Source organism: Carlito syrichta, unplaced genomic scaffold, assembly GCF_000164805.1.
Source record: "Carlito syrichta isolate Samal-C Ts95f unplaced genomic scaffold, Tarsius_syrichta-2.0.1 Scaffold308812, whole genome shotgun sequence".
NCBI lineage: Eukaryota > Metazoa > Chordata > Mammalia > Primates > Tarsiidae > Carlito > Carlito syrichta.
Window position 1 is genome coordinate 776957 of NW_007252908.1, and position 16066 is coordinate 793022.

The 16066-nt window shown below is 54.5% G+C and overlaps 1 protein-coding gene across 1 annotated transcript in view; it reads left to right on the plus strand.

The window, feature by feature from the left end:
• Window positions 1–236: 236 nt before the first annotated feature.
• The window catches only part of CELF4 (CUGBP Elav-like family member 4), a 76880-nt gene continuing 61050 nt past the window's right edge, over window positions 237–16066 (plus strand). The window contains exon 1 of the mRNA XM_021716427.1: window positions 237–310. The gene's annotated coding sequence lies outside the window, so the exon portion shown is untranslated. The remainder of the gene's footprint in view (window positions 311–16066) is intronic.

A 16066-nucleotide genomic window follows, 5' to 3' on the forward strand; every position in this document is an offset into this window, starting at 1 on the left:
TGGGAGGAGGGGGCACCTCAGGGTGTCTAGTCCAGAGGCTCCCCTTAAAGACCCCTTAAAGAATGGGGCCACAGCTGTGCAGTGAAGGGGAGATGGGTGGGGCTTTGTGACAATGAGTGTGGGTGCGTGGGTGCGCGTGTCCGTGGGTGTGGCCTATGCACCTGCATGTCAAGTGTCTGTCCCCTCACCTCCAGGCCCTCTGTAATGCTGTACCCCTGTGCTCTGTTGCAGATGAACCGGCCGATCCAGGTGAAGCCAGCGGACAGCGAGAGCCGAGGAGGTAGTAGCTGCCTGCGCCAGCCCCCTTCACGTGAGGGCACACTTGTCTCTGCCCCTCCCTCCCCCTGATACCCCTCCCTCCTCTTCCTGATGCAGCGACTCCCTGCCTCCTCCTCCTGCCCCCAGGGACCTCATGGCTGAGGTTTGGGGATTGGGCTTTGGAGCTCTGCGTGATTGGTGTGGAGAGTGAAAAACAGGGGGGTGACTGGGGTTTGAGTAAACAAGCAGCATGGCCTGGGGTATTCCTCTGCCCCTTCAGAACCCCAAAAGGGTGGACCCACCTAAGCAACATCCCACTGTGACAAGACTTGAACAGTTGGAAGGGAGGCGGGAAGTGATTGCAGCTGTGCGTGCCCAAAGGGGCAATTCAGGCCATAGGGGGCAAAACTGAGAGGGGCTGTCTGTGAGGACAGGCACATGCAAGGCCAGTGCTGAGGTGACAGTCCTGGAGATGGGAGGTGGCTGCAGGGGGACAGAGGAGAAGGGCACACCTCATCCCACAAACGTGGAGTCCATCTGGTGTGGGGTGGCTGAACCCGACTAAGGAGACCAGGGCTGAGGAACTGCCTCACTTTGAAGCTCAGCCCAGCCCTGGAAGGGCAGGGCAGGTAGCCAGCCAGGGGCAGCTCTGTCCCCAGCCACCCTCCCAGTGCAATGACTTTATGGCTGTACTGCTCACCCTCACTCAGACCCAGGGGTAACCAGGGCCCACCCTGGGCACAGCCCTGTCCTAGGCTTTTCTAGGTGAGTCCAAACATACTGCAAGTTTAAAAGAAAATCAGAGGAGAAGAAAAGGCAATAAAATTAAATTAAATTTAAAAATACCTCCAGCCCAGCACGATGGCTCATTCCTGTAATCCTAGCATCTTGGGCGGCCAAAGCAGGGAGATTGCTTGAGCCTGGGAGTTCAAAATCAGCCTTGGCAACATAACGAGGCCCCATCTCTACAAAAAATGTTTAAAGATTAGCTGGATGTGGTGGCACCCTCTTGTAGTCTCAGCTACTCAAGAGGCTGAGACAGGAGGATCACTGGAGCTCAGGAGTTTGAGGCCGCAGTGAGCTATGATCATACCACAGCACCTCCGTCGAACAAGACCCTGTCTCAAAAAAAAAAGATAAAAAGAAAAGAAGATGCCTCTAGCGTCAAAGGTCAGCCTTGACCACCCAGGCATCAGCTCCTTCTGCAGTGAACCGCTCCCCATGATACAGAGCCTGTCCCACCCCACCTGGGGAGAGAGAGACACACATTTGCCCCATAGGGTGGAAACAATTTGCAAGTCCCTGCTAGGTGTCCCCTGCCTGACCCATCTCCTCAGGGAGGTGGGTATTGTCCTTCCTGGCCACTAGTCCCTCATCCATGGGCCTCATCCATGCTGGACCCTGTCCTGCGCTGCCTGGAACTGTGCCCTCAGCCTCTTCCTTAGGCAGATGGTCAAACTGAGGCCCTGACAGGGTTAAGGACTCCCAAGGTGAGGCTCTGTCCTTTACACCAGTGAGGGCCCCACCTCAAGTACACACAGAGGTTGGACCAGGCAGTGAACCCAGCAGCCCTACATGAGAAGGACACTCCCATGGGGAGGCAGCTCCTGTCTCCAGTCTTGTCTTGTCTCATAATGGCTGCTCCTCCCCAGGAAACAGGAACTGCCCCTTCTCCCACAATGGCCGCACCTCCTCTGGAAACAGGAACTGCCCAGGGAGGGTTCAGAAAACTCCAGAACTCTTCAGTAAGCCACTGAGGGGAGTGTAAGGAGTTTGGGCCTTTCCTGTCCTGAGAAGGTAACATCAGGTACAGGCGGGACTGGGACCACTGGAGGACTAAGCAGCAGGACAAGACAGCCAGTCACAGCTGTCTTCTATCTCCTGGCCAGAAACCCTTGGCTTCTTCTGCCAACCCCCATCACCCTAGGCTCTGGCTTGGGTGCCCATGCCCCCCTTCCCACTAGCAGGCCCAAGGCCCTGCGCCTGCCATGGCTCTCCACCCCCCTTCCCACTAGCAGGCCCAAGGCCCTGTGCCTGCCATGGCTCTCCCTCTCTGTGAGCTCAGCCAGGCACTGAGGAATGTCTCTCTCTCATCTTCCTCCCCGCCATATTTACCAGGAAATGAAGGGCAAAAAGCAACACAGGCAAAAGCTACTTGCAAATTTGGAGAGCCAAGTGTCCTTTGGAGTGTGGTCAAAGGTAACCTGCTCATCCCTGGGACTTGGTACTACCCAGGACTCTGCTTCATTTTCTCTAGTTAGGCCACTACCCTCCAGGTCCCAGCAAGGCACTGACTTAGACACAAGGCCTCTGTGCTCAAGCTTCCTCCTGACTCAGGTCTGAGCTGGAGTCTGGGTGCTGCCTGAAGGGACCCCATGCCCAAGGGCATGGATGTACCTCCTCACATCCCACTGAGCACTTCCAGTCCTGAGGGCCCTGGTACAGCAGGTTGAGGGATAAAGGTGGTTCAGGCCTGAGGGGCCCCAGTGATTGAAACTACTTGGCTCATGCTGCTGGCTCCCGCCCCTTCCCTGTCCATGGGGGACACTGTCGGCCTCCCTGGGGGCACACCTGGAGGCCACCTCCAGGGAGGCAGGCCCCACAGGGCCCAGGCCTGGGTTATCCCCATCTCACCCTGTCCATGTAGTACAGCCAGGATGCAGGGCACATCTCTCGTGGACAGTCAAATAGCAGGGACAGAGATGCTGCCAGCAGTCCCAGAGAGGGGACCCCCAGTGCGGGACAGCCAGGGACCCTGGGGGAGGCAGCACCCGAAGGCGCTGGCCCTGAAGGTGGGCAACTCCATGCCTGGAGAAGAAGGTCTGAGTGGCAAGAACAAGGCCACCGAGCCAGGCGTCCGAGGGGGAGCCAAGAGGCACCCTGGGGAGGAACCAGGCAGACTGGCATCCAGCCAGTTTCCTTAGAACCAGAGCAAGGGTGTTTGAAGCCCCCTCCACACAGTGCGGTCCCCCGAGCTCTCTAACTCAAGCTCTTCTCTCCCTGAACTCGCCCGGGAGGCAATAGCTCTCTGACTTGAGTTGCTAACCTCATCTCCTGTCTCCTATATATCTCCTACCCCGACACTCGCCCTGGTCCAGATTAATCAGCTCTTTTATTCTTCCTTTAGTAGCGGGGATGGGGAGCCAGACCTAAACATCTATCTATTAATTGCATATTCAATATTAAACAGTGAGGTGGTCCTGAGTCAGCACCATCACTGAGCTTTTTTTTTAAGTTAGTTTAAAATAATTTAATAGCCATTAAATACTTCTGGGGGAAGGGAATGAGAGAGAGGTGAACATTGAAAAGCATTAAAAACTGGGTGCGGTGGCTCACCCCTGTAATCCCAGTGCTTTGGGAGACTGAGGCAGGTGGACTGCTTGAGCCCAGGAGTTTGAGATCAGCCTGGGCAACATAGCAAGACCTCATCTCTACAAAAATAAAAAAAATTGACTGGGTATGGTGGCTCACACCTGTAATCCTAGCACTTTAGGAGGCCGGACTGAGAGGATTGCCTAAGCCCAGGGGCTCGAGACCTGCCTAGGCAACTTGGTGAGCCCTTGTCTATACAATAAATGAAGAATAAATAAATAAACTACAGGTGGTGTACACCTGTAGTTCCAGCTACTTGGAAGGCTGAGGCAGAAGGATCACCTGAGCCCTGCAGGTCAAAGCTGCAGTGGCCGTGAATGTGCCACTGCATTCCAGGCTGGGCGACAGAGTGAGACTCCAACTCAAAAAAATAAAAATTAAATAAAAATTAAAAAATTAGCCAGGCATGGTGGGGTGCATCTGTAGTAGTCACAGCTACTGAGCGGGGACCGAGATGGAAGGATCGTCTGAGCCCAGGAGGTGAAGGCTGCCATGAGCTGTGACTGTGCCACTGTACTCCAGCCTGGGTAACAGAGTGAGGCCTCAAAAATAAAATAAAAAATAAACTCAGATTCACTCTCAATACAAGCAAACCAATTTTTTTTTTTTTTTGAGTTGGAGTCTCGCTCTGTTGCCCAGACTGGAGTGCAGTGGCCGCTCCTGGCCACCGCAGCCTCGACCTGCTGGGCTCCGGCGATCCTTCAGCCTCAGCCTTCCAAGTAGCTGGAATTACAGGCGCACGCTACCATGCCTGGCGAATTTTTGATTTATTGTAGAGATGAGGTCTTGCCAAGTTGCCCAGGCAGGTCTTGAACCTGCGGGCTCAGGCAATCCACTCACCTCAGCCTCCCAAAGGCGCGGGATTACAGGCTGAGCCACCAAGCCCGGCTACCAATTTATTAACTGGGAGAGCAAGACAGGCTAGGGATAGAGATGATGGTGTCTCCTTAGGGCGAGGGATGTCCAGGGGCAGACAGACCCCACCACAAGAGCTGGTATGTGCTCAACTTCTGACTGGAGTCTTCATGGGCACCCACAGTGAGTTGCCCTGTGGCCTTGTCCCCACCCCCTCTTCCCAGGTCTCCATCCAGGTGAGTGCTAAGGCCAGAGGGCAGGACAGTTCCCCACCCAGCCAGCTCCTGCAACAGGTGAGCTCTCCTTTCTGGGAGTCAAGGATGGGGAGGAAGAAACTCTCATGACTTGGCTTCAGATAGCCAGCTTGTTTGGGAAGCCTCTGGGCTGACCTGGGCTGTGTGCCCACCCCACTCAGTGGGCCCAAGAGGGTTAGGCCAGGCGGGGGTCATTATGAAAAGGATGAATGGCTGAGACGTGCCCAACCTCTAGAAAGCCCCTGCCATCATCAGATACCACCCTACCTCCTACCAGTAACCATCACAGGTTCATCTGCATTGTCTGGAGGGAGCCAGTGCTGTCTCACTTCTTCCCCATACACACTGAGAGGATCTACACACCCCTAATTCCACACATGCTCCTGGGGAGGTGGGAAAGGAATGTCCTCCCCAGGAACCCAGGGGCTGGGGATGGGGTACAGACCGGGGCCACCAGCTTTTATCTCAACTCGAAATGACAGTTGAACCAGCAAGCTGGCTCACTGGGGAGACGTGAGAAACTACGATGGCTTGGGAGGAGTGTCCCAGGAAAGAGAGGGTGCGGGGATTCCAAGGGGCCACCCTCCTGCAGCACCTCAGTTCACCTCTGCCCCACTCTGTTTCTGAGCCCGTGTCTGCGCTGTCTGTCTGTCCTGTGGGTTCCCTTTGTCTCTTTCTATCCATCAGTGAGGCTCCATTCAGCAGGGTCTTGGGGTAACAGGCCCAGCTCTTGGCCATTCACCACCCCTAAGGGCATTAGCTCAGGAGGAGGCAGGTCTGTCGTTGGGGAAACCTTCCAGGGGAAATACAGTAAGGCTGACAACAGCTTTCCAGGGTCTGTCCCCTTCTCACAGGACCTGGACCTGGAAACCACGCACACACAGAGGCACACACAGGCGGCCACCTCGACCACGGAGTCTGGCCTGATGGCATAGACACACTGCCAAGTGCAGCCACCAGCTGACAACAGACCTTAGGCTGTGGCCAGAGAGGCCTGAGCTGAAGGAGAGGTCCTGGCCACAGGGGTCCCATGTCTTCCCCTGGCCCATGGAGGTCTGCTTTCCTGTTTCCCCCTTTGTCAGACCCAGGGGGGAGAGGCAAAGAGGGGTAACTGAAACTGGACCCAGAGAACCCCAAGGATTCAGGCAAACATAGGTGGGGACTGAGCTTGCTGTAATGGTGTCCTGGGCTTCCCCCGCTGGTCTCAAGAGAGGCTGGGAGAGGTCAAGGGAGCAGCCCTTGACACCAGTCATGAAGAAGCCCTAGAGGAGTAGTGCCAATAAGCTACTATCTTCAGGCACCCTGGGAAACTTCTGAGGGTGATAAGACCTCTTTGGTGACCCCCTCACACTCTCCCCGAGTCCTGCAGAATTGCCAAGGACTGAGCAGCCCCATCCTCCTCCCTCAGCCTCCATTTCTAGACCTGAAAGCCCATGTTTCTTCTCTCTACCTGCTCCCATCTCTGTCACTGGTCTCTACTTCCTTGTCTCTGGCAGGACCTGGGCAGGTCAAGGAAGATGTGGCCAATTCAGGGGACAGGTGTGACACTTGGAGTCATCCCCGAGGCAGGTGCTGGCCCAGCAGCCCTTCAGCTGGTCTAGCTGCTCTCCCCACACTAGTGGCATCTTCAGAGCGTCCTTTCACTCACCACGCACTGGTGTGGCCGTGGTGTCCCACTAGGCTGGCTAATGAGGTTGGACACAATGCGCGTGACTCGGCTCTGAGGCCCTCCCCGAGGCCACGTTCCCCACCATAAACCTGTGGCTGAGACTGTTCTCCCGGCTCCTCCACCATCTGCAGCCCTGTAGGTTCCTGCAGCTTTTAAAGTCCTATTAAATTTCTCACGTCTCCTCCGAGCATTATTTTATTTCTAAACAGACACAGACAACGTGTTGTCTGCAAGGACTTCAAGTGACCGTGGGTGACTGGCTGAGGGCCGTGGGCCCGGTGGGGAGGCTGCACGCTGCTGGGGTGGGCCTGGGCCTCAGGGACACAGCCGGGGACACCCATGGATGCAACTGGTGACCTCCCGATGCTGGGTTACTCACCTCCAGACTTTCCGAGACCTCTGTCCCATACACGGTTCAGAGAGTGTAGATGAAATGGACGTGCAAGCTGGTCCTCCCGCTTTGTGACGATTCAGTCTACAGAAGTGTCCGTTCTCCAGTGTTAGAAGCAGGAATGACTGTCTGGATAAAAGCTTCTAGGTGGACAGAAGCCTCTCAGGGCTCTGCTGAGGAAGCCCCTGGCCCAGGTAGTAGGGGTAGCAGAGAAATGTCCAATTAGAATGCTGAAGATTTTTTTTTCGAGTCAGAGTCTCACTCAGTCACCCAGGCTGGAGTACAGTGGCATGCTCACAGCCACCACAGCCTCGACCTGCTGGGCTCAGGCAATCCTTCTGCCTCAGCCTGCCAAGTGGCTGGAACCACAGGCGTGCACCGCCCAGGCTGGTCTCGAACTCCTGGACTCAGGCAATCCTCTCGCCTCTGCCTCCCAAAGTGCTGGAGTTATAGGCATGAACCACCACACCCAACTAGCATGTAGACAACTAACTGGAAATGATATCAAGTCAGTAGGAAACTAAGCGCCCTTTCCCAGTCCAGCATGTCCTGACCTCTAATTTGGGGATCCTTACTTGGACTCTGCCTGGAAGACCCCAGGATGAGCAGAACTAACCCCATCTTGACCCAGAGTGTGTAATCTGGGGTGGCAAGATGCCCAATAACTACAGGAAGAAGAATCTGCTCCTCAGAACCAACAACAGCCCTCCCTCACCTGCCTACATTCTTTTGTCCCATAGAAGCCTCTGGAAGCTGGGCTGTGTGTGGGCTGCACTTACGGGCCTTTGTATGTGTGTGTTGGGGTGCATCTTCTTGTGTCCTCCACCAGACCCCGCTCTGGACAAGGATGTCCTCAGCACATCATTGTGGCTCCTTCTACAGCGGTGTCCTTTGCCCAGGGGTCCTGAGGTGGCTCCATGGTGGACCAGGGGGACTTTGGGATGGAGGATGGCACTGCTCTGTTGGCTGGGACCTAGGAAGGCCCAAGAGCCCCCAGCCCACCACCACCCCATGAGTGTACCTCTCTCCCAGCCCCTTGAGAATTATAAAAATCCTCAAGAAGCAATGCAACACCTCAGTCTCTCTCGGTCTCCTTGCAAGGGCTTGGGACCTTTGTGCACATGGTCTATCCTGTCCCCACTTGAATTTCTCAAGCTAGAGATGGTAATGTTTTCTCTTGAACATGAACCAGCCCCAAGCAGATTTTTTTTTTTTTTGAGTTGGGATCTTTCTGTTGCCTAGTCTGAACTGAGTAGCTAGGACTACAGGTGTGTACCAACATGCCAGCTAGTCGTGTGTGTGTGTGTGTGTGTGTGTGTGTGTGTGTGTGTAGAGACAAGGTCTCACTATGTTGCCTAGGCTGATCTCAAACTCCTGGGCTCAAACAATCCACTCACCTCAGCCTCCCAAGGTGCTGGGATTACAGGTATGAGCCACCGCACCCAGCCTGGCAGATCTTTTGTATACCTGAATCCCAGATATATTTGGGGATGATGTTTAAACAAAGACATTACAGTGATCAGTTCAATAAGTTCATGTCAGACATAAGCCAGCATAGCCCACTTGGACATGGTGCCCAGGGAGGCCCTGTGCTAGTGGTCTGAAAGATCAGGAAGGACTGAAAGTTTAGACCTCTCAAGGCCAGGTCAAATTGCCCATTCAAGGAATGACTTCTTTGACAGTCAGGAAGTTCTACCACACATCTGACCACATTCCCTGCCATTTTTGTTTAAACGCTCCCAGACGTTAGTTTCCCTAGATTATAGCACAGCTTTCTACCCTGCAGTTTTTTTCTCAATAATCCCTGTTGCTCATGACCCAAAACTTCTTTCTCTGTCTCCCTTCTTTCTCAAAACCCTTTGTAAAAGAAAATTTTAAATCCAAGAAGCCTCCCATATTTACACAACTGACCCCAAACAGCAGCTGCATGAAGACAGGTTTCTGTGGCTAGGGAAGGCTGGAGAGGAAGAGTCCCCAGGGAGGGCCCCGCGGAGGCCCTGTGGAGCAGACGCACATTATAAATATGTCTGCAACTTCTGCCATAGGTGGAAAATATAATTAACTGCAAACCTGCTGAATGTAAATGGACTTTAGATTTTCAGCTGCAGGAGGGGTGTTGATTGATCTGCATTTTGTTTTTGAAGTTTTTTTCTTCTAATCCATTTGGAAAGTTAAGTTGAGACTCGCAGCTCCTCAACAAATTCCCTCTGGCCCCGGCTAATTTAGCAAAGAATTGTTTCAGGGGAAATGGGATATTAATCATAGCAAATGGGCTTCTGGGTGATATTTAAAAGCTGCCTCATGCCTATGTGTCCAGGAATAAGAATGACAGAGAGAGGGACCATGGTTCTCTCATATCCCACCCCGTCACTATTCCCAGGACATCCCTTTCCAGCCCCTCTGTGATTGCAGAGAAGGGAGATCCCATGAGAGATGGGCTAGGTGAGGGAGAGAAGTTTCTCAGCCAGTCCCACCTGGGTCAGGCAGTCCTCAGTGCTGGACTGAGTGAGTTCTGACGGGGGAGTGAAGTGTCCAGCGCCCTCCTGGCCCCAGCACACCCCCACTGGGAACAGCCTGATGACAGCACAGGAATGGTGAGGTGTTCCAGGGTACCACAGAGGTGGGGAAGGCAAGGAAAGGGCACGATGGCATGAACCAGAGAGATCAGATAGGTAGCCCCTGCCTGGCCTTCAGTGGGAAGGAGGATTTGAACCCACATGAGCTCAGAGAGTGGAGCTTCCCGAGTGGGAACATAACCGGAACCAAGGTGAGTTTGAAGGACCCCAAAAGTCAGAATGGGGAGGGCAGGAATGGGAGGACTGGTTTCCAGAAGCTGCTTTTACATCAATGCATTTCTGCCATCTGAGAGGGAGGCCATCTAAGGCTTTGGGGCAGGGGAAAGATGGATAGAATGGGGTTTTGGAAACAGTCCTAGAGCTGCTCAGAAGAGCAGTGACGGGGCTGGGTTTCACTGCCAGGCCCTCCAGTGCCCACCCATCCCTTTCCCACAGGGCAGCCTTGCTCTCAGAGCTGTATCCTCCACTTGTAAAGTGGATGGTGACGCCCCCTCAGAGCTGCCATAGGGGGAACCCAGTTGGTGAATCTTCCTGAATCTTCCCTGTTGACAGATGCTGTGGTTATCATTTCATTTTTCAAGTTCAGTCCATGGGGAAAGAGAGGAGGTGGTAGGGGTAAGGACCTCTGACAAGGTTTGATTGACACGTGCAAATCAAAATCATACTGCCCAGGGCCAGAGCTGTACTGAGCATGTGAATCACCAGAATGGGGCAGGACAAGGAAGTCTTCTTGGAGGTGGTGATTATGGAGATGACAGGTTTACTGAAGAGCTGCTTCTGGGGTAGGTGTCACAGACATGAAAACAGAGGCAAGCAAGGCAAATAGGCGGCATCCCAGACCATCTTAAGTAATGTAGAAGAATTGGCTTGACAGAAGAGGATGGTCCCCTTTCTAGAATAGGAAGACTCGTGTGCTCACCAGGCTGATGCACATGTCTATGGGGTCTGAGTCTGGGGAAGCCTGTTTCTTCTCACCCTCCAACCCAAGTTCACCGGGCTCATCCCAGAGTCCTGCCCAGTCTTCCTGATCAGACACGCATGTGTGCTGTCTGCTGTTCCTTCTCTACCAGCCTAAGTCAAGGCACAGGGGGATTGGTCAGTGCCTGTGACAGCAGCTTCCATGGCTCTGGACAGAAGTTGTATAGAGCCTGAGGGCCCAATCCTCCCATGATGTCATCAGGAGCCCCCCAAAAGGGAACCCTGAACCTTGCAGCAATTCTTCAGTACTGGCTGAGTAGCACTCCCATTTTATGGAGGAGGAAGGAGAGGTTTGGAGAGGAAACATGGCTTCCTCAAGACCACAAGACCGGTTCCTACAGGTCTTGCTGAGTGCTGACCCCCAGAGGAAGTTCTCCCAACATCAGTGCCGACCATCAGGCCCACAGAGGGTGAGGTTGGACTACATTCCTCAGACTGGGCTTCCCAGCTCCTCAGGCCCCTCACCCATGCCCTTTGGGGATGGGTGGGTAGTAACGGGTCTCAGGGAGGGTCTGTGTTATCAGAGTGTGGAGCGTCTGCTGGGAGGAGCAAGTGGACAAGCTCCGTGTATGCCTGGCTTGAGAAGAGACAACCAAAACAGTCAGGGCATTTTCTGTCAGGAGCCTGGTGATAAGAAAGACTTTATAGAGGCCAGCAGAGACGAACCTGAGTCCAATGTCCCAGCAGAGGGTAACTGGCCCAGGTGTCCAAAGAGGCCTGAAGCCTGTAAATGACATATTGCAAGTGACTTTAAACCATGAGAGGCAGCCCTGCTCCTGGAGAGTTGATGGGCCAAGCCACACGGGCTGCATGGGAGTCTTCAAGCCTCTGCCGAGTTTGGGGCCCACAGAATCTCACAGTTTGGGGATTGGGGGATAAGATGGCATTATGAGCACAAGAAGAGCAGGAGACAGCAAGGGCAGAGGGAGGCCTGTGCCCACTGGAGCACTCAGTGGAGGCTTTCTGAAGGGGATGACCTACTGGAAGGAATTCCAGGCTGAGAAGCCACTGAGACCAGGAATGCAGGACCCTAGACCTACAGACTGTCCAGGGAAAAGGAGGAAATCATTTGGCCCACAGGAAGGACTTTAAGGAATGTCATGCTAAAGAGTTGGAGGGTTCCAGAAGATGGTGAGAAGTCCTGGACACTAGGGAAGAGGTTGGTGATTGATGGCAGAAGCTGGACCCGGCAAGACAGGTCACCTGCAGGGAGGACTGGACAGAGAATCAGGGAGACCACCAGAGAGCCACGCAGCCTCCTACAGTGGGGGGCTGGGCAGGGGGTCGGCCACTAAACTGTACTGTCAAGAGTCCTTTTGTCACTATAAGATACCAACCCTAAAGCTGCCCCTGCCCTGTCCTGTACCTGCTGCCTCTAGGCACACACCTATGTTTAGACAGCCCTCTCAGCTCCTTCCCACCTGCCTGGCTCCATGCCATTCATCAGAACCCTCTTGATGGTCCACCCTGCTGGAAGCTAGAAGGTCAGGAAGTGGGTGTTCTTGTCTCATCCCTCTGTGGAGACTGTCCCTTCCTTGAGGGCAGCCACATCTGACCTTCCACCAACCTGGCTGGGCATCAGGCCCCCCCACAGGCCACAAGCTCATCTCCTACCATGTCTCTAAGCAGGAACCTTCTCAGCCATCCCAGCTCACTTCTACAAGCAACCCCTTCTGTTGTTCCTCCGCCCCCCTCCCCCAACCCCACGGGCTTGCGGGTGGGCAGTGGGGCCGGTGCCACTGACATTGGCATTCTCCTTGCAGCACATCTTAATAATTTAATGGCTATTAGCAGGGCCGCGGTAGAGGTGGGGGAGGGGCTCAGGGGGAAGATTTATAGAGAGAATTCACTCCAGGTTGGGGTTTTGTCTTCCTCTGTTTTCCTGGCATTTATCATGCATGTTTTAATTTGGATCGGAGAGTTGCTACCATCTGGCCATTAGCGCAAAGAAATATTCATTTTCGCTGAGTGACACGGGCTCCATTCATCACTGAGCGCGCTGATTGCCCCGCGAGTGTGGGGCTGCGCTTTCTCCTTCATTTGAAATGAACCTTGAGCTCCAAGCAGGTCCAATTTGCCCAGAGCAGAGGCGCAGGGCAGGCGGCCGCCACTGACCCTCTCAGCCCTCAGGCAGGGAGCACCTTGGGGGACGGCCAGGCTGGGCATGGGGGCAGGCTGGGCCCATCCGATCTCTCCTCTCCCGGGGAGATCATGGTGGCCCCTCAGTCTCACCCAAGGCTTCTGACAACCAGTTCCCCCAACCATCCCGGGTCCAGAGTGGCGGGACAACAGAGGTGGCAAAGGTGGCCCCTCTGCCCTCTCGCTGGGCCTCAGCATTTGACAAATGCCCTAATGCTGTCCCCCTCAAAAGCAGAATGTGCTTTGACAATCTCTCCCTGACAGACTATCAGTCTAGTGGTGTCATTTCAGGTCAGCTGTGTTGGGGACAGAAGGGCCCTCCCATTCTCCTCTTATCACATTACGGTGTTACCATCAGGGCTGGGCCCCATGGGAAGAGTCGCATCTGCCTCCAACTGGGACTTGTCCTGTACCAACTTGCCATGGCGGCATGCCATCAGGGCCAATGAAGGTCTCTTGTCGGCCAGGGGCATAGAGCCCAAGCACAGGCTGTGACCCCCTAGGGGGACAGCACAGAGCATCCCTTGATTGGGCTGGGCCCACTTTAAGGCCACTGATAAGCAGTCATCTGAGCTCCAAGTTATCTGAGAAACTGCCTTTCCATGCATTTTAAGCAGGGAGTCAAGCTCTCTGACTTTGTGGGGACTCTTTGGTGTTCCCTAACCTGCTGGGTTGGGAATAGGGGTAAGAAGTAAAACTGGGCAGGACTCGGTTGCTCAGCCTGTAATCCTAGAACTTTGGGAGGCCAAGGCAAGTGAATTGCCTGAGCCCGCAGATTCAAGACCAGCCCGGGCAACTTGGTGAGACCTTGTCTCTTCAATGAATTAAAAAAAAATTAGCCGGGCATGGTAGTGCATGCTTGTAGTTTCAGCTACTTGGAAGGCTGAGGCAGAAGGATCGCCGGAGCCCAGCAGGTAAACGCGGGGGTGGCCATGAGCATGCCACTGCACCCCAATTCAAAAAAAAGTAAAAATGGGCATGTTCACCATCAAGTAACTCACAGGCCTGGTGGGGATTCAGACGCAGGTGTGAAGACACCCCCAGAGCCGTGCCCTCACCCCAGCATTTGATGCTCCGAGGAGGGAGGAGGCTCAGGTTAGAAACAACTGCACAGGGTGATATCTGCTCTACTCAAAAGTCACCATCAGATAGGGGGGCTTCCATCTACAAGCAACTTTCCCAGTCTTGGCAGTCAGTCCCCAGGGGCCACCTGCCAGGCTCTGTCCTAGCAACTGTGGTCGGATCCCCAAACCTGAGATCCTGACCCTTCACTGGGATGCAGGTTTGGCCCAAACCCAGGGTTCTGTGTAGCCCAAGGGGGCCCGTGAGAGCTGCCTATTCCCCATCAGGACAGAAGGCCACGAGGTCCCTCCAGTCTAACATACTGACACTCCTGTAAGCAATGAGTAGAGATATTCGACATCCCTCAGATGTCCCTAACATGATCTTGGCCTCAGGGTTTGGGCAGTGTGACTAGGGCTGGGAGTAAAACCTGTGAAGCAATAAGAGAACAGGAACAGACTTCAAATCAATCCCTAAGGTGACCGTTTATGGTCAGGTCAGTACAGGAAACCTGCTAACCTTTATAGCCTCCTGGCATGGGCCAGGGCCTTCCTGTGGGTCACTGTGTTTCTTTTTCCCCTAGACCATGATGTGAGTATTACTGCTCCATTGTATAGATGAGGTGACTGAGCCCAGGGGTCACTCACCAGCTGTGGGCAGTGCATCTGGAAAGGAGCCCAGGCTCCTCTGACTCCCAGGCCACCTTGTTGCAGGTCCAGGAAACCATGGAGGACCTCATGTCGGAGTTGGCATTTCAACTGGGTGGGCACAGGGCAGGGTGGGAGCTCCAACATTCTTTGCAGGAGGGCCTGCCTGCTTGTTCCAATGTCCTCTTTTTACATCCTGGCACTTGTTGAACTAACTGATCTGTCCTGAGTGTCCTCAGCGAGACCTCTCCTCCTCCCTCCCAGCAGCCTGGTATGAGTCTTCCCCAAGTTGTGGAAATGTGGGATGGAGACATTCGTTAAGGGGGGCAAGTGAAGCAGGAAGCTGAGCCCCCCCATGGGCACTGCACCACCCCCTCCTCCCCTGGAGCTCATTCAGTGACACCAGCAGCTCTGAAACATCTGCTCTTCCATCCCGGACCCGCAATTTGAATAAATTACCCCGACGTGGCGGCAGCCTGTTATTAATGGTTTGAGTTTTATAAGATGCTTTAGTTTAATAACACTGTAGCCCAGCACTGCACGTCTCCCAGATATTTTTACATTCACCCTTTCCCCTCTTCTTGCTCCCCCCACCCCCGTCCCACAGCCACCCCCAGGGCTCTAATCCCCGGGCCGGCTGCACTCCACCAATGTGGTTACCACCACCACCCCTGCCCCATGCCCTGCTGGCTCCTGCCTGGGAACCTCATTCCTTTGGTTGTCAATAGGACCACCGCAAGTTCCCGGGACCACCAGCCTCCACCTCCACCCCCTCCTCCTGGGCGATGCACAGGTGCCCACCTGCTGCACCCTGTGTCTCCCTTGTGGAGAAGCGCCACAGGGACCAGCAGGGCCTGGAGGAGTGGGGGGCATTGCCAGGTTGGATGCTTCTCCTCCACACTCCAAAGGAAGCCCACAGCGACAGGGCAGCTGAGGACGGGGTGATGCCGCAAAACGCTGTCCCCAGCAGTGCCAGAAAGTTGAGAGAGGCCAAGCCGTGGCTTATTTTTTTATTTGTGGCTCATGGTTCTTCATTCTTTTGTTGTTTTGTGCCTTGGGCTCACACCTCACATACCTCCTGCATGAAGCCTTCCTAGATTACCTTACCCACAGCCTCCTAATGAGTCCTTGGGTCTCTTCCTACAATCCCAGCTACACCCCTTTCGTGCTGCCATCTCTATCCACTGCCTTTTCACAGAACCCCCTGGGGCCTGGCCAGCTTCTAACCCACAGCCAGCCCTTCTAGAATATTCTGAGTCTGATTAATAGTAGGTGCTCCTGTGTGCATTTTCAGCACGTTGCTTCCACAAGCTTGTGGGAGGCGTCTGTGTGGGTGAGGCTTCCTGCAAAGAATGGACGCGCTCACTGAGAAGGGTGGGCCGAGGGGCACGTGGGCTAGTCGGGGATACAGGATGGAAAATGAGGTTCTGATACGTAGCCAGCGTATTCACGTCCTCAATCTGCTCAAGAAAATGTAGACCATGAGCAAGGGGCCAGAATTACAGCGACGCAGGCTTCTTGCAAGCTTGGGCCCAGGCCAGGAAGCAGCAGATGTCAGCCTAGGCACTCCCCGTGGGGCCTTGACGGGGGCGGGGGGATGGGGGGGGAAGAGCCTTGGTCCTAAGGGGCTTCCTCCTCAAGACGGATGGCCTGAGATGGTTTGAGGAGCCTGCTACCAGGAGGACCCCAGAATGACAGTGTCTGGAAGTAGAAGGAGAGGACACTGGTGGGGGTGAGGGTACAGGCAGGGAGCCAGACCGTGCCCCACCTTCAGGTCCTATAAGTCCCCTAAAGTGGCCAGCCTGGGAGAGATCTTGTAGCCCCTCCCATGCCAGGGCCAAGTTTAGCTGTGTAGTTTACTGTGC